Source organism: Manis javanica, chromosome 2 (assembly GCF_040802235.1).
Source record: "Manis javanica isolate MJ-LG chromosome 2, MJ_LKY, whole genome shotgun sequence".
Taxonomy (NCBI): domain Eukaryota; kingdom Metazoa; phylum Chordata; class Mammalia; order Pholidota; family Manidae; genus Manis; species Manis javanica.
Window position 1 is genome coordinate 113,405,247 of NC_133157.1, and position 18,747 is coordinate 113,423,993.

The window sequence follows — 18,747 nt, forward strand, 5'->3', positions numbered from 1 at the left end:
CACTTGGGCGGGAGAAGGGTAAGGTCAGCCTCTGACAGCCTGCCTGCCTCTGAAATGACCAGTGTGGAGCATCTAACTCTATGTGCTGTCATCTTTCCAATCTGGCTTAAATGTCCCCTTTGCAGACAACATGCCACCACCACCACTTAGCACAATCAGTCAAGCAGCCCGCAGCCCCTTCTCTGGAATCTCTCTTAGGGCTCTGATCCTTTACAACTGGGCCACAGTCACTTATGGACACGCCTGTATCTCTTACTGTGGGTGAGATCTTTGAAAGCAGGCTGAGTGGCTGTGGCTTCAGGCACCAGCTAGAGCTACAGCCTTTGTTCTCCCTGAACAAAAGAGCAGAGGAGACCCATAGGCCTGATGTCTTCCAGCGCTGCTCTCACTTCAAACCATCCCTAAAGGTCAAGTCCTCCCACACCCTAGCTCTAAACTGAAGCACTGTGGCCTAATGAGTGATTAATGTGCCCTAACCTCCTTGTTTCCCTCTCTACAAACGCCGTCACGGGGTAGGATATGGTGTCTGCCGACCCAGGAAATCCGAGCCTGCTGATAGATTTCTCCCTTTAGAAAAAGAGATTTCCTTTTCTTTCTTTCCTTCTTTTCCTTCCTTCCTACCCTCATTTCTCCTATCATTAAATATTTTAGTATCTGCTCTGTGCCAAGTACTCTTCTAGGCCCTAGGATTCAGCATGGTGACTATGGTGAAGTCCTTACCCTCACTGATCTTACACCAGATTGTAGATCTCAGCCTCCTCCTAAAGATATCCAAGTGGTCTGTGCACCTTCTTCACCGGGTGGGGTTTGCTGGGGTCCTGACCAGCAGGAAGCAGAGCCGGCTGTCATATTCGCTTGCAGTGTCCAGTCAGCAGGGTTCATGACAGCACCGGCCTCACACCTGCTCAGGCCACAGTCTGGTTACTTATGGTGTCTGGGAACTGGGGCCAAGGAAACAACCTCTCACAGAGAGAGGGAGCCCCAAGAATAGTTTGTTTTACAAAGCAATTTCTTGTACCTCCTCTTTACATTACCTCAATAACTCTTAGAATTATGCCCTATTTCTATTAATAGTTGTTAAACTGCCATCCCTACTGGGAGAAAGTCCTTGTTAACTCATGAAATGATCAAAACACAGAAGCTTTCAGATCATAAGGGAACAATAGACTTGATCCCACAAGGTACTGAATGATTCGTTATCTGATAGATCCCTTTGCTGCTGTTATGAGAAACATTCTCTCTGAGATGCCCAGGGGATTGGTTATGTTCAACATAGAAATAAGGGCCTGTAGAACCCTGCAGCATGAGGGACATGGAGGGTTAAAAAAAATTCCTTACATAAATTTCTAGTCTATTAACAGAAATGTAAATTATTACATTTCTGTCTATTTCTAGCCTATTACAGAAATGTACAATGTGTTATATTGTGACTTTGTACCAAGAGTGAAATTATTTCTGTTTTTGTGAGCTGAAGAAAGAATAGACATTTTGAAGTTGGCATCGTGGAAACTTGTGGAAGGGAAACTTGGCAAAATAAAGACAGAATGATTACATGTCATTAGGAGGAGAGAAAATGATTTCCTGTGAAGGCATATTTGATTTTCTGTTTGAGAAGCAATTTCTCCCAAATAAGAGGGTGTTTTTTGAGATATTCAAAAATGTATTTCCATGGGACACATTTTTCCTTCTTGGTGACAGCATGTGCTTTATAAGATGCTGTGATAAGGCTTTGATGGAGGATTGATTTTCTGTGACCCATCTAAACTTGTTTTTTCAGGCATATATAAGGAACCAATGTGCTATAAATCAAGGCACTGAACAGTCACATTACTCATCATATTTTCTCAGTGTTTCCCCACACCACTGTCCCTACTCCCTGTCTGGGGAAATTAGGTAGTTTCAGTTTGTGTATGTTTCTTCTGTTTTAGGACTCACAACAGCTTTTCCAAGGTCACCAGATCAGGAGAAACTCCCTCCAATGAACCAAATGAAATACCATTCAAAGCTGCTGTGTTTGTGCTCTCAAAACCCCTTCAGTTTCTGCCAACCTTGTCTATCGGCCAGTGGGAGAAACCAGGTCCCAAGTGTTCCTTTCCTTAGAGTCACTTTGGTGCCAGACTAGGAGAGACATGGAGCCACACTCCCCACTGGAGATTAAATTAGAATGATTTGTAAAGTTGGAGTCAACATGAAAATAATTTGTCTTCAAACTATGCTAGATAATTGACATGGTGGCTTTTTGTCCCCAAAGCCAAGTAAATGACGCCAGTAACATCTCTTGTACTGGAGTATTTACAAGAGATAAATAACAACCCTCCAGTTTAAAGCTATACCTGGCAGTCTGGGTCACTCTGCATTCTCAAAGACATCTTTCTAATTCTCCTTTCTGTTATTCCAGAAATTCTCTGTGAACCATTGGCCTCATTTTCTCTTCTCACTAGACAAGCTCCTGAAACCAAGAGGAGGGGTCTGTATGCACATTTCATTGTGTGGGAGTTGCACCCCTGCACAAATCAAATAGCACATCCCTTTGGAGAGCCAGCCATCGGTCATCTCATCTCATCTATAATACCAAGAACACCCCCCGTGGCACAGACTGTAGTCTTTGATGGGTTGCAAGGACTGCAGTGAAGCAGCGTGGCATAAGGAACCAGGAAGGGTGCCAGAGTCACACAGCCTCGGGTCCAACATCCGGTGGCTTCAGGTCCTCAGTCAAATCATTTAAGTTCTTAGACTCACTTCCTCAACCATAAAAAAGAAGGTATAATACCTTGTAGAGGTTGTGAAAACTAGAGAAATTAGTATAACGTTCCTATTGTTTGTGCACCTTCATCTGTTGATACTTTATGACTTGCTTGTAGCAACATAGCTTCCTTTGACTGGAACATAGGGTTTCTTTCCCTCAGACTTCACACCTGCTGCTCCTTCTTCCAGGAACACCCTTCCCTTCAGTCTGTGGAGCATGGGTGGCTTCTTATTCTTCCGTTTCACTTCCATGGTGAGACCTTCCCTGGCCCACCTGTCTGTGGAGGTCTATACCCAGCCCTCTCAACCTGCTTCCGCCCACCACCCAGATAAGTAATGCTTTCTCATGGCACCCTGCTATTTCCTTGGAGCATTTACCATATATATAATCATATTATCATTAGGTTACTTGTTTATTTTTATTATTATTGCACAAGACTGCCAGCTGCCAACCATGTCTGTTTTGTTCACAAATGAATACTCTGCAGGATGCAGTATTTGGCACACATAGATGCTTAGTGAGTATTATTGAGTGAGTGAAGGATACATGTTTCTTACAACCACCCCACAAGTTAAAATAAATAGGCATGTTTATATTCACTTTAAGGGGAGGAAACAAAGGCTTAGGCAGTTAAAGCAACTTGGCCAATTACACCGTCACATGAAAAGGATCCAGGGCCTGAGCCCAGGGCTACCTGCCTCTGGGCTTCCTGGTCTTTCCTTTCCTGCAGCCATTCCCGGTGGGGCAGAGGGATGGCTCCAAAACCACAGAGGGTACATTTCCCTGCATGGTGTGAAAAGCACCGGGGGGGTGGGGGGGGGGGGAGATGAAGTGATTTTATATCTGGAGAATGGAATAATATCATTGTTTGTATGTACATTGCAGAATACAAAGCTCTGCATTGTCTTGGCTAGGCAGGCACCAGGGATGACAGAGTTTCTGGAAGTGCGCTGCACTGCTGCTGAGCATGCCTGGCCAGGCGTCCCATGTGAGGAAGAACCTGGAAGCCACCCTGGACTCATCCCTTTCCCTCATCCCCGTCCCGTCCATAACAAGGTCCTGACCATCTACTTCCCCCCTACCCGGAGTTATTAAGGCCGTAGTGCAGGCAGCCGTCACCTCCTGCTGCCTCCTTCCCTGCCCACCTCCTCAGGCTCTGCCTGAGCCCTGCTTGCCAGGCAGACAGAACTATCTTCAGCTCCCTGAACAAGCTTTACTCTCTGTTGACTCCACGTTTCTGCAAACACTTTGTGAATACATGTGGCCATGGATCCCAACTACAGGAAAGAGCAGAACTCTGCACACCCTGGCCAACACTGGGTGTTACTGTTCTGTAGAAAATTTGACCATTTCGGGGCAAACTGGGGCATTGCCTACAGCCTATCAGAATTGAGTTTCTCAGACCATCTGAAGGATCATTAAAAAGGAAGTTCCAACCCATCATAGGCTAATGCTTTTATATAATAGAATAAGCCATGAATTACTGGAAAAAGAACTTAAAAATCAAAACATACACAATATAATAATTTTTGTTATTATCTTCAATAGACATACAATTACTTAAAGTTTCTAAGTGCTTCCTTTCAATTTCTGATCTTACTGTACAGGAGGCCATATGCAGAGTGGGGCTGCATGAGGAAGTGTCTGGCTAGCGGTAAGGAGGGCAGACCCCACAAATCAGTAGGAGAAACGTGTGGCAAGTCAGCACCAAAATAAATACTAGTAAAGGAACAGCCTTTATGGGATCTGCACAGGGTGTGATGGCAAAGGAAAACACCGTGGGGCATGTCAGGAGCCTATAGTCTCACCATTTAGTGTTGCTTTGTATATTTCTATTCATATTTTATTGTTTCTATTTATTTATACCTTTAGCATAATGCAATCGACCTGAAATCAAACCTCTGGTTTAGTCCATCGGCAAGACTGCCCCAGGTTTCTGGGTAGGAGCTAGAACTGCTAAATTGTATCACTTTAAAAACATTACTCAAACTTTCAGGCCACTAGCATCAAAGTGTCCCAAAGAAAGAATATATCCATGCATATGCTTCAATTATTTGCTACAAATAGCAAGGATCACTGGCAAAACCGCATTTTTTTTTATCATGTGCTGTGTTAGGTCCTGAATACATCCCCAGGAAAACTGAGATGAACAACTGTTGCCTAACAGAGATTTGGCCAGTAAAGCCTAAGACTGGAGTGAGGGCGATGGGATGAGGAGAATCTGTTAGAGAGCCGAAAGCACATTTAGGGGTGACAGAAAGACAGCTGAGAAGATGAAGATTTATAGATGGCCAGGAGATGAATGGCCAAGAATTTTTCCTTAGATGAGCTTGTATTACTCAAGGCTGTGTGCATTATAAAATGTGAGAAATCGAAAAATAAGAAAAGCCAAAGAGGCAAGCTCATGTGGATCATTAATCACTGATAAAGAAGAAAGACAAGACCTACTTGAAGGCTTGGAGTAATGACTTTGAAGATTTTTATCACAAAGCCCTGGGTAGATTGTAAATATGAGGCAGAATAAGAGCATGAGTGTCCCCAGGACCTGTTTGAGAAAATCTGAGTGCTGGTGCCCACAGTCCTACTTCCAGGGAACATGGTTTGAAACCCCAGGAAGAGAAATTCAGAAGCATAGTTCATGCCTGTGCCAAGTTCAGAATGCACTGAATTAATTCAGAAGATCAGAGTTGTGAGGGTTCAGCAAACCATAATTATGGATGCAACTGTATTCCCAGTGACTTTCCCACAATGGGCAGATAGCCTGAAAACTTCATAACATGCACTAAAAATACTCTAACAGCCTGGTGAGTGGCAAAGGGTGCTGGTTCTTGGTCTTAGGATATCCAAGCAAGTCCTTCCACACGAGCTGCCTGACCTCGAGCAAGTCAGCAAACCTCTTCTGGTCTCATTCTTGGTATTTGCAATGGGGGAACAAAAGTAATCTTTGCATTATCTGTCTCACCAAGGGTCTGGCTCAGTGTGCTGCATGCCCCCTTCCCAACACATACACACACGCCACCACTACTAACACCATTATAAACTTACTCAGGATCTGGGTGGAGCACTGACATCGTCCACTGCACAGAAGCACTCAAAAATGCTTGTTCTCAAGAGATGTCCCTGATCAGGAACCACCCCTGTTCCTCATGAGAATAGTCACAATGAACGAATTAGGAGGCATTCTCCATGAGAAGATTTACACCAGTAAGACAGGGTGGAGTAAATAAAAGCAACAGATTAGTGCAAAATTACTAAATCTCATCATTTAAGTTCTCACCTGACAGATTTAACAAATGAGATCTGTCTCTTCTTGGTGGATGCACTAGCGTAAGTACCATCTAAATCAGGTCTGCGGAGAAACAAGTGACCTGATGGAGATCTATCTTCTGGCTCCGTGGCAGTAATGCATGGAGAATTTGGAAGGATTTGTGCCAGGAATCAGAGAATGGAATGTTTGTCTTGAATTAACTAATTTTTATAATCAGTGTACCATGAATGATATGCTCTCGCCAAGTAGATTTGTGACCTGCCTGAAGTACAAACTATGTTCCAATTTATACAGTCAATCTATTTGGTATTATGAGGGGTTGCAGCAATTTTAACACATTGGTAAAGACGGATTTCAGTTTATTTTCCTTACTGCTTGGCAGTAAGCTTTTTTAACAAAATAAGGATATATGGGGCTTGCAGGTCCAGGCCAGCCTTTTACTTCATGGCTGCTGGCTGAGGACAGGGTTTGTCCCCCTGGAGATTCCACTGTCAGAGACCACAAGACCACACAAGACTGCACAAGACCAAGCCAGCTTCCCCCGGCCACTATGCTCTTGAGTTCTTGGGAAGAGTTGGGTTTTCTTCAGGGCAGGCCTGTTGCTGGGTTGACGGGCTGGAACTGAGCTTTGAAAGCATCTCAGGTATTGCCACACACCTTATCTCACCTAGCAGAGGGTGTTAGGCAGATATTGGCCTTCCTACTTTAAAATAAGGCACCTTAGGCTTCAGTATAACAAAGGATTTGCTGAGGGTAAAGGTGAGACTCAAATTCTGTTTTCTGATAGTAAATCCCAATTTTTGTCTATGAATCCACAAGGTTATATAATAGTTTAATCTTTGTGTAAACTCAACCTGTCTTCTGAGAAGATGAGAACATGAGCTCACCGAGACAAGCAGGGGTCTGCCAAATAGACAGGAAGGGAGAGCAACGTCCCTCCCTTTGCCCAAGTGAGGCACAATGCGTTCAGAAGCAGGGAGGCTTGCAGCTGCATGGGGAGACTGCCAGTTCCTGGTTGAGACAGAGAAATCCGAAAAGAGCACCACTCTACACTGACAAAAAAGTATTGACAAGGAGCCAAACAGCACATCTGAAAGTTTTCTTGAAATCATTAGAGAGTTGAGGTGACAGGGCACTAAGACAGGCTGTGTTCTGGACCACAAAGCAAACCTTACCAAATTTAAAGGAGTGGAAGTCACACAAAGTACATACCCTAACCATAGCAGAAGTAAGTTAACTTTGTGAAAGAGGGATCCCAACCAGAGTTTAACTAGAAAGTTGAGGACTCCAAGCTGGGAGGAGAGCTCAGTGGGCTTTTTCCCTGGTCTCAAAGCCTGTGCTGCACATGCCTGTGAGGCAAAAGCTTTCCGATTCACCTGCAGTTAAAGCAGCAGGAAAAGTCCTTGGGGTTGTCACATGCCCTCCCATCCAGCAGGAAATACCTAAGCTTTGCTTTGACTCGAGATGCAGATACAGAGAAATGCAGTGAAATATAGACTAATGTCAGGGATCCAAATCCAAGGCCCCTGCTGACCATGCCTGGCTCTCCTCTATCGGATCACACCCTTCAGGTGACAGTGTGGTGACTCAGCCCTCGGGCCTTAAGAGGCTCAAGAGCCATGCTCAGTCCTTGCTCCATTGCTCACTAGCTATGTGGTGACAGATATATTACTTAACCTCTCTAAACTTCATTTGCTCATCTGTTAAGTGGAGATAGCAATTGTATCTATCACAAATGGCTTTTGTGAAAATTAAATGGAGATGATATAAGAAAGTACTGAGCACAGGCTGTGCAGACCATAGTAAGCTCTCAATAAAGATAGTTATCACCATTACCATCCATTATTATTATCCTTAGGAAAGAAATTCTCCAGAGAAGCTCTCCATAAGGCTAAAATACTTGTGCTGTTTAGAGACTATTTATTTAAATTGGGAACCTGGCAAGAGACATAAAATCTGTAGGTAAGAAGAAATTAAATTTGCTGTGGTTTCCCATCTTCTCCCTGGGAAGGACCAGAAGAATTAAAAGGACCCAAAATATAGGGCTTCCCTTTTACAGACTCTCTCACAGGAAGACCCTGTGCCATCCCCAAACCCCTAAGTTGAAAAGGGGAGACAGTGCACCCTAAAGTCCCCCTGAACCCAGAGAAAAAGGCAAACAAGTAAAACCATGAGGATCCTTCAGGGCAGGCGGGTCAGAGATCACTGGACAGCAGACCTCAGACGAGTTTGTTAGAATTACGTGAAGAGTTTGTTAAACATACCAACCCCTAGGCTCCACAACAGACCTCTGGGAGGGCTGATGGGATTTTAATGGCAGGAGGAGCCAGATGGGGGATTCATGTATCAATAACAACTTCTCACTTTACAGAGGATGAAACCTGAGCCACGATAATGAAATGGCTTTGTCCGAGGTCTTTTCTCCGCTGTTTTCAACAAACTTGGCTCAGCTGTAATGGTGGGAGTGACAATGCAGTGAGCAGGCACCTCTGGTCACTTATCCACCTGTCCTAAATGGTCCACCCCGAGCATTTAACACATGGCTGGTGTCACCTTCCTGTGTTACCCTGCCTCTTTGTGCTACCCCTGGTGACACCTCTCTCAGGATGGCTGAGCTAAGCTCAAACTCCTCTGTAAATTCAGTTTCTTGATTGCAACTTCAACTTTTCTCCAAACATTAAAACTATCAAAGGTGGAAATGTCACATTTGATCACTAGCTGGCAGTCATGACTGGAGCAGCACACACTAACAAGAGGAAGTAGCAAGAGGCCAAAAATGAATCTAAAGGGAACAAAGGGACCTCTAACCAAGGAGAAAACATAGGCCAATCAACCAAGGAAAGCAATGAGGTGAAAATGGTCTGCTCAGAAAAATCAATAGGGTGCAACTCCACTGCATTCAGCCCTGGGGCCTTGCACCCACCGCCAGAGCTGAGCCACATCATTCCCCTGCCCCAGGACAGCTCCTCCCGCCCACCTCAACCTCCTCCCCCCAACACCTGCCTGTTTGCACAAATGTGTGTTTCCCCCTGAAGTGCCCTAAATCCTATCATCACAGGAAAATGCCCTTTCTCCCCCTCCAGGGTCACCACTGGAACCCAGGCCATCATCATTTCACATCTAGATTATTTCCAAAACCCGCTCCCTCTGCCTCCATCTGCTCCCCCCGCCCCCACTACACATGACATGGAAAGCTTAGAATAACTGCCTCCTTTGTCTCCCTTCCCTCCCTTATGTGACTCCCCTGCCAATAGGCAGGTGTCACCTTATCCCTCCCTGAAACGCAAATCTTTTGTTCAGACTGGTCCTTAGAATACCTTTTCTCTTCTCTTCCTGAATAGTCACGTCCTCCAGTGCTTTGGGTTGAGCTACAGTGCTACCTTCTCTACCAGGCCTTCCTGGAACACCAGCAGCCCCTGAAGACCGCCTCCTTCTCTCAGCACCTGTGGAAATTTCCAACTGCACCCCTTTTCTACATGATGCGCATGCCCGCTTTCACTGTAACAATGCTGGGCGTTGGGCATAAGGGGCAGTGTCTCCACAATATTCCAAATTGCAGGAGGAAGGCAGCGTAGAGTGGGAAGTACACTGGGATGGGAGCTGAGAGTTACTGATTCTGTCCAGGCCCTGCCTCTAATTACTGCATGTCCTTGGGGGAAGGATGGAACCTCTCAGAGCTTTTCTACAAAAGGAGGTGTTTGTAAGGGGGATCCCTCTCATTCTAACATTCTAGACTTCTGAGGCAGCAATTGTCCCTTTAATATCCCCCATAACACTTATTAGGTATTTACCCTTAATTTTCATTAACCTCTTAGAATTCTCTTTCCTTATTTATTAAATGGGATTGATAATAACACTTCACAGAATTTTTCAGAGGCTCAAATACTGGTTGCAAGATACTTAACACAGTCCTCAAACAAAGTAAGGGCTTTGTGAATTTTTGTTATGATTATTATTATTAAAGAAATAGAAGGAACATGTTAAATACCTGCCTGAATAAATGAATAAAAAGAACCTTTTAAAAATAGCCATTATTTGAGGCAAAAAAGAGATAAATAAATCCCAAGTAACATTTAATTGCTATTAAAATTATAAAGCATGTTTTCTTGCCAGTGGATTTCAGCCCTGGGCAAGTTTACTATGGATTCAATGAGACTGAAAAATGACAATGGAACTTTCTTGGGGTGAAAGGGTTTATATTCAACTTTATTCCCACAGTGGCAGGTCAGTCACTAAAATCCTGTCCACTCAGATGAGTCTGCACGCAGCAAGCCAGTCCCTTTACCCACGCAGCCATCTCAGTCTCTGTCCTCAGGGCTGCCACCATTCCAGTCTCTGTTCCCCTGCAGCTGTGGCACTGTGTCACCAGAGCACTGGGCAGAGCTCTTTACATAGAGTCAATAGCAACAGCAATGTATTGCCCACACGTGTGTAGTGAGCTAGCCCACCAGGGCCAGGTGAGAATCTCTCCTGGGGACAGGCCACAGGAACTCTCATTTTATCCACACTCCCCCCCTCTAGGATTCTCACCTCTCAATCTAAATGCCCTTAATCTCCTGCAATGGTCCCTGTGTAAGGAAGCTGGAACATTGTAAGCAAATTCCATAATAACATACAAATAACAAAAATTATGACAAACTATAATAACCCTCAAGCCTGTGGAGATCCATTGCCACCAAGTGGTCATCCTGGCTGTGTGCAAACCAGTTCTACTCAAATGAGTTAACCGAAAGGACCATGTGGGCCTTACAATACCCACCTTCTCCAGTGTCTCCAGTCTTTCCAGCAAAAAGTCTTGCAGACCCACAGGCTGGTCTTGTCGCTTTGTCTCTGGCTTCTGCTGCTTCCTCAGCAGCTGAAACCACTGCTCTGGTTTCAACTGTTGCCACAGCTTCAGTAAGAGTATATTTAACTTTCCATCCAATTTCTCTCCATCTGCTCCTGCCTTTATCAAATCAGCCCACATCTGGGTCCTCGTGACCTTCATGGGGCCCTTGAAACTCTTCCTTCAAGTAGCAGACCGTATTTCCTTTCTCTTTTTCATTGCTTGAGTCTGAGGATAGGAGCAGACCATAGAGTGCTCCACGACCTGGGGAGGGGTCTGCACTCCTCCTGGAAGAATCTGCAGTTGTCTTTATTTTCTTTTGGGCTTTCCACCAGCTTTCAGCCAGATGGGGTTTCAACTGAGGGGCTGATACCTCTGGCACCGGCAGGGCCTCCATCCCACCTGTTCATCAAACCTCTGCTCCTCCATTTCTGACGGCTCCACTACCTGCTTCACGGCACCGGGCGGCCTGCACTCTCTCCGGCCATGGCTTCTCCGGCTGCTGCTCCTTCTCGTGCTGCTTCCTCTTGGGCTACCATGGCATCCTTTACCATTTCCACAGCACCTCATAGTGATGCCATTTCAGTCACCAGTGAATTTTTTACTTCTTCAATGGCATGTCGCAGCTCATGTTCTCCTGCTGCCTCTTCTTGCGCTTCCTGCAGGAGGGCATCTTTCTCCCTTACAGCCTTTCTCAATATTGTAAGGAAAAAGACTCCCCGCCTTTCCCACTACCTCACTGGCATGCTGTTTCTCAAGGAACCTACTTATTATACCAAGGGCCATCCCTACTTGCCTAGGTGTCGCCTCCACTCCTTCCCAGTCTTGGGATGGGGCCCAGCACTCTAGGAGGCAAGCCACCTCAGACCACACGTCCACTGGGGGACACCTGAGTGTCTCCCCATCCACAGGGGCAGCCCATTGAAGCACCCCTCCCATGAGGGCAGCCTGTTCTTTTCCTTGGTCAACAATGAATCCTGCTGGTGTCATCAGTTGTCTTGTCAATGAGTTTTAGCCTCGGGCAAGTTCACTATAGATTCAATGAGACCAAAAAATGACAATGGAATGTTATTGGGGTGAAAGGGTTGTATCCAACTTATTCCCACGGTGGCAGGTCAGTCACTAGAATCCTGTCCACTCAGATCGTGTCTGCATGCAGCAAGCTAGTCTCTGCCTCTGGGCCTCTACCTGGCAGCCATTCCATCTCTGTCCTCTGCGCTGCCCCCACTCCAGCCGCTGCTCTCCTGCAGCCATGAGGCCCTGCCACCGTGTCATCCAGAGCACTGGGCAGAGCTCTTTATAGAGTCAATAGCAATGTATCACCCACGCATGTGCAGTGAGCTAGCCAACCAGGGCCAGGTGAGAATCCTGGCCATAGGAACCTTCTCATTATCCACACATGTTATCTCTCCCTTTAAAACAGTAATTTCCTTTCCTTTCTCTGAGCTAGAAATTCCCATTTATAACAGCCCTTCAGCATCTCTGAAAGCAGAGGCTCAGAGCCATTTCTGTAGCTCACAGTGCTGGACAGTAGGTCTCAGGGAGGCCAGGGAACCATGTCCTTGCCCACTTGTGATGGCGCTCCTGAAAGCCAAAGCCGCTGTCCCCCTGGATTGGAAGGAGGCAGGAAGACTAAACATTCCATTTAGAAAATTTATGGTCCTAACCCTAACCCTAACCCTAACCCTAACCCTTGAAGATCAGAAGAGAGAAATCTCACCCACTTGTGGGCATTTATTCAGACAGCCCAGTCCAAAATAGAGGAAGCATGCCCTGGGTCAGGCCCCCAGGAATGAGGTCACACCTGAGCTAACCAACTGGGAGGAAGAGTCCCAGCTCAACCTAGAGGAGAATTGCAGGAAGAACCAAGACAGGGCCGGTGACTAACGCAAGATGGTCACACCCTAAGAGTGCTCAAGGAAATGGAGTTAGGCTGCCGGGAGCCCATTAGGAAGCCGGAATTCATGGCATTCCAGAATTCCAATAACCCAGACTTGATTTTGGGAAAATGACACCATCCTCAGAAATATAAATGATTAAATCAATAGAAGAGCTTCATACAATTTAAAAAAGCTTTTTTTAATTATGCTTATATTTCCAAACTTTTAAAGTATTGCTTCAAGTGCCACACAAAAAAAATAATAATAATAAATGAAAACTCAACATGCTTCCTCTCATCTGGTGGAATTCCCCTGGGGCTGGGAGGCAGCTATGAGTGTTAGATGTGCAGTGTGAATAAAAAAGAATTGGACACCTTCAAAAATGCATTATTCAGTAACCAGGTTATAGATGAACAAGTAGTCACAAGTGATTTGTAAAGGCCATCACAGTATTTTTGTGATCTTACAAATGCTCAGTATGTATGCCTTATGTCATAGGACACACATGAACCCCAAAGTCTAATCCATTCCAGACCCTTTGTGAAAGGTTGGTGGTTGAAATGGCAGCCACAGTGCAATCCTTCATTTATTTGGGGTCATGGGGAAGGTGGAACAAACACAAGCTTTTTGGTGTGTCTCTGTCAGAAATCAGATGGTGTGATATCTGGAGATAAGGTTAACCACTGTTCAATTGTTTTCTAATTATCTTGTGTTTTTATAGAATCTGACAGCAAACATATAAAATATATATGGGAACTTGAGCAAAATAATTTGTTGACTGAGAAGGGAATCCTGAAAGTGGGTACAGTCTGCCACAGTGAAAAGTGGGATATAAGAAGTCATGTAGCAGAATAGTTGATTTAGGGCCAAAAGAATGAAAACAGGTCATTGCTCTGCCTCTTACCAATTGTAAGATGGCACAAGTCCTTCATATTCTCTAAGTCTCAGTTTCATCATCTATGAAATTGGGAATATAGTAAATACCCCTTGTGAAATCAAAATATTAATTTTTTAATTTGAGATCATGCAGGATCTCAGGGAGCAAAGTATAAAGACAAATCAGTGATAGACCCAGAATCCTGATATTTAACACATTTATGAATCCGTTTTGAAGAAATGTTGTTTGTGTTAGTATTTTATAGTCTGAGGGTGGCCGGCTGTCAGCTGGAATAGAATCTGACAAGCAAGGAAGAAAGAAAAAAAAATACCTTTGATTTCACAAGGGGTATTTACTATTTTCCCAATTTTCCCTCTAACAGGTGTGAGGTCATATCTTAGGATTTTGATTTGCATTTCCCAGATGATTAGGGATGTTGAGCATCTTTTCATGTGTCTGTTGGCCATTTGATGTTCTCTTTGGAGAAATGTCTATTAGTTCTTCTGCCTATTTTTTAAACAGATTGTCTATTTTCTTATTATTGAGTTAACTGAGTTCTTTATTTTAGATACTAACTCCTTACCATACATGGTTGGCAAAAATTTTTTCCCATTGTGTAGATTGTCTTTTCATTTCATTAAATTGTTTTTCTGTGCAGAAGCTTTTGAGTTTGATGAAGCCCCATTTGTTGATTTTTTTCCTTTGTTGCTTATGCTTTTGGCATCATGTCAAAACCTTATTGCCAAGACCAGTATTAATGAGTTCTTCTCCTACATTTTCTTCTAGGAGTTTAATGATATCAAGTCTTATGTTTAAGTCTTTGATCCATTTTGAGTTAATTTTTGTGAGTGTTGTGAGATACGGGTCCAGTTTCATTGTTCTGCATGTGCTTCTCCAGTTTGCCTAGAGCCATTTGTTGAAGAGACTATCCTTTCCCCACTGGGTATTCTTGGCATCTTTGATGCTTATTAATTGACTTTATATTCCAGGCTTTAATTCTGGTCTATCTATTCTGTTCCACTGGTCAATGTGTTTATTTTTGTGCCAGTACCATAATGTTTTTGTTACTATGGCTTTGTAGTAAACAGTTCACCCTTGAACAACACTGGTTTGAACTGCATGAGTTCACCTACACACAGATCTTTTTCAATAAATATATTGGAAAAATTTTTGGAGATTTGAGACACATTGAAGAAACATTTTCTTTCCTCTAGGTTACTTCATTGTAAGAATACAGTATGAAATACACATAAAATACAAATATGTATTAACCTATTTATGTTACTGTTAAGGCTTCTGGACAATGGTAGACAATAGTTTAGTTTTGCAGGAGTAAAAAATCATAGGTGGATTTTTGACTGCACAGGGGTCAGCACCCATAATACTCATGTTATTCAAGGGCCAACTCTAGTTTGAAATCTGGAAGTGTGATATATCTGGCTTTGTTCCTTTTTCTCAATATTGCTTTGGCTATTCAGGACCTTTTGTGCTTCCACACAAATTTGAGGATTATTCTTTCTATTACATGAAGAATGCATTTGGTATTTTGGTGGGGATTATATTGAATCTGTAGATGACTCTGGGTAGTATGGACATTTTAACAATATCAGGTCTTCTGATCCATTAATGGATGTCTTCCCATTTGTGTCTTTTTCGATTTCTTTCAGCAAACTTTTGTAGTTTTCATTGTACAGATGTTTCACATCATTGATTAAATTTATTCCTAGGTATTGTTTTTGATGCTACTATGAATGAGATGGTTTTACTTCTTTTTCAGATTTTATCATTGATGTAAAGGAATGAAGTTGATTTTGTATCCTGCCACTTTGCTGAAATCATTGCTTAATTCCAACAGATTTTTGACTGGTTCTTTTGGATTGTCTATATATAGGATCATATCATCAGCAAATAATGACAATTTCACTTCCTCCTTTCCAGTTTGGATGCCTTTTATTTCTTTGTCTTGCCTAGTTGCTCCTGCTAGGACTTCCAGTACTATGTTTAATACAAGTGGTGAGAATGGGCATCCTTGCCTTGTTCCTGATCTCAGGAAAATGCTTTCAATTTATCTCCATTAAGTATAATGTGAGCTGTGGGTTTATCATTTATGGCCTTTATTATGTTCCTTCTATACCTAAGCTGTTAAGGTATTTTATCATGGAAAGATGTATTCTCAAATGCTTTTCTGCATCTACTGAGGTGATCGTGTGATTTCTATGTTTTGTTTTATTGCTGTGATGTATTACATTTATTGATTTGCATACATTGAACCATCCTTGTATCCAGGGATAAATCCCACTTGGTCGTGGCATATAATCCTGTTAATGTGTTCTTGAATTCAGCCTGCAAATATTAGGTTGAGAATTTTTGTATCTGTATTCATCATTCACTGATGATATTGGTCTACAGTTTTCTTTTCTTACAGTATCCTTCTGTAGTTTTGGTATCAAAGCAATTCTGGCCTCATAGAATGAGTTTGGAAATGCTCCTTCCTCCTTGATATTTTGGAAGAGTTCAGAGAAGATCGGTATTAAATCTTCTTTAAGTATTTGGTAGCATTTTCCTGTGAAGCCATCTGGTCCTGGAATTTTCTGTGTTGGAAGTTTTTCCAATTACTGATTCAGTCTCTCTCTTTACTCATTGGTCTGTTCAGATTTTCTATTTCTACCTGATTCAGTCTTGGGAGGTTGTGTGTTTTTGGAAATGTATCCATTTCTTCTAGGTTATGTAATTTGTTGGCATATAATTCTTCATAGTAGTCTTTTATGATTCTATGTATTTCTGTAGTATCCACTGAAATGTCTCTTTCACTTCTAATTTTATTTGAGTCTTCTCATTTTTTCATAGTCTAGATGTGTTTATCAATTTTATCTTTTCAAAGAAACAGCTCTTAGCTTCATTGATCCTCTCTATTATTTTTCTGTTTCTATTCCCATTTATTTCTGCTCTCATCCTTATGATTTCCTTCCTTCTGCTCACTTTGGCCTTAATTTGTCCTTCTTTTTCTAGCTCCTTGAGACACAAAGTTAGGTTGTTTGAGATTGTTCTCATTTCTTAATATATGCATTTATTACTATAAACTTTCCTTTCAAAATTGCTTTTACTGCATCCCACAATATTTGGCATGTTGTGTTTTCATTTTCATTTGTTTTCAGATAATTTTTTATTTCCCTTTTGATTTTTTTTATTTGACCTAATGGTTGGTTACAAGTATGTAGTTTAGTTTCCACATATTTGAATATCTTCTTACTTCTTCTTGTTGATTACTGGTTTCTTACCATTGTGGTCAGAGAAAATGTGGTATGATTTCAATTTTCTAAATTTGCTAAGATCTGATTTATGGCCTATCATATGATCTATCCTGAAGAATGTTTCATGTGCACTTGAGAACAATGTGGATTCTGACACTTTTGGAATGTTCTGTATACGTCTATTAAGTCCATTTGTTTAAATTGTGGCTCAATCCCAATGTTTCTTTGTTGATTTTCTGTCTGAAATCTATCCAGTACTGACAGTGTGGTACTGAAGTCCTTACAATTATTTTTTTATTGTCTATTTCTCCCTTAAGATCTGTTATTAATTACTCAATATATTTTGGTGCTCAGATATTAGGACTATACTTATGATTATTTTACCTTCTTGATGCACTGATTTCTTTATCACTACATAATGATCTTGTCTCTTGTTACCCTTTTTGGCTTGAAGTGTATGTTGACTGATATAAGTATAACCATGTTCACTTTCTTTTAATTTCCATTTGCTTGGAATATCATCTTCCATCATTTCACTTTGAACCTATGTGTGTCCTTAGAGCTGAAATGAACCTCCTGTAGGCAGCAGAGAGTCAGGGTCTTGTTTCTTTTATCCATCCAGCCACTCTGTACCTTTTGATTGATGAGTTCAATCTATTCACATTTATGGTGGTTATTGGTATGTGAGCTTATATTTTTGTCATTTTATCTTCTATCTTCTGGTTATTTTGTCTCTCCATTGTTTCTTTTTCCTTATATTTTTGTCTACCTCTGTAAATTGGTGGTTTTCCACGATGATTTGGTCAGTCTCCTTCGCTTCTTTCTTACTCTTTTGTGTCTCTGTTCTAGATTTTTGCTTTGTAGTTACCATGAGGTTTACATAAAACATCTCATGGATAAAATAGTCCTTTTTCTTCTGGTGGCAATTTATCTTCATTTACCCTTAAAGGTTCTATTCTTTTACTCTTCCCCTTTTATATTTTTGACATCACAAATCATCTCTTCTTATGCTGTGATTTTGTTAGCACATTGTAGTAGTGTTATTTAGTCATTTAAAAATATATAGTTATTTTTAATGCTCTCTTTAACGTTTATAATATAGTTAATAGGATATTTTTTATAAATATGTATATTTTAAAATACATATTAAAATATATTTAAAATAGTATATACATTTTATAAGTATTACAGTATTCTAAATCTGACTGGCTTTTTATCACCTTAATCAGAATTTTGTGTACTTTCCATTTCTTTGTTTCAGCTTGAAGTGCTCCTTTCAACATTTCTTGTAAGGCACATCTAGTGGCAGTGAACTCTCTCAGCTTTTGTTCAGGAAAACTGCATTTCTTCTTCACGTCTGCAGGGTAACTTTGCCTGCTAGAGTATTCTCAGCTAGCAGTTTTTCTCTTTCAATATTTTGAATATGTCATCCCATTTCCTCCTGGCCCATAGAAATTCTGCTAAGAAATCTGCTGATAGCCTCATGGGGGTTCCTTTGTAAGTTACCATCTTTTTTCCCCTTTGTCTGCTGTTAGAGTCTTTATTGCTGACTTTTGACAGTTTTAATACAATGTGTCTTTGAGAAGGTCTTCTTGTACTGAGATAATAGGATGTTGCATTAACTTTGTGGACCTGTATAAATCATTTCTTCTCCAGGTGTGGGAAACACTCAGTTATTATTTCTTTAAATACACTCTCTGTTCCCTTTTACCTCTCTTCCTCTTGTGGTGTACCCATTATTCTTATGTTAGCTTTTCTAATAAGAGTCAGTTCTCATGGGTTTTTTTCACTTTTCAAAAATCTTAGTCCTCTCTCCTCTTCCACCTGACTTATTTCTATATATTTATCCTCAAGCTTGCAAATTTTCTCTTCCATATGATCTGCTCTATTTCCAATGCAT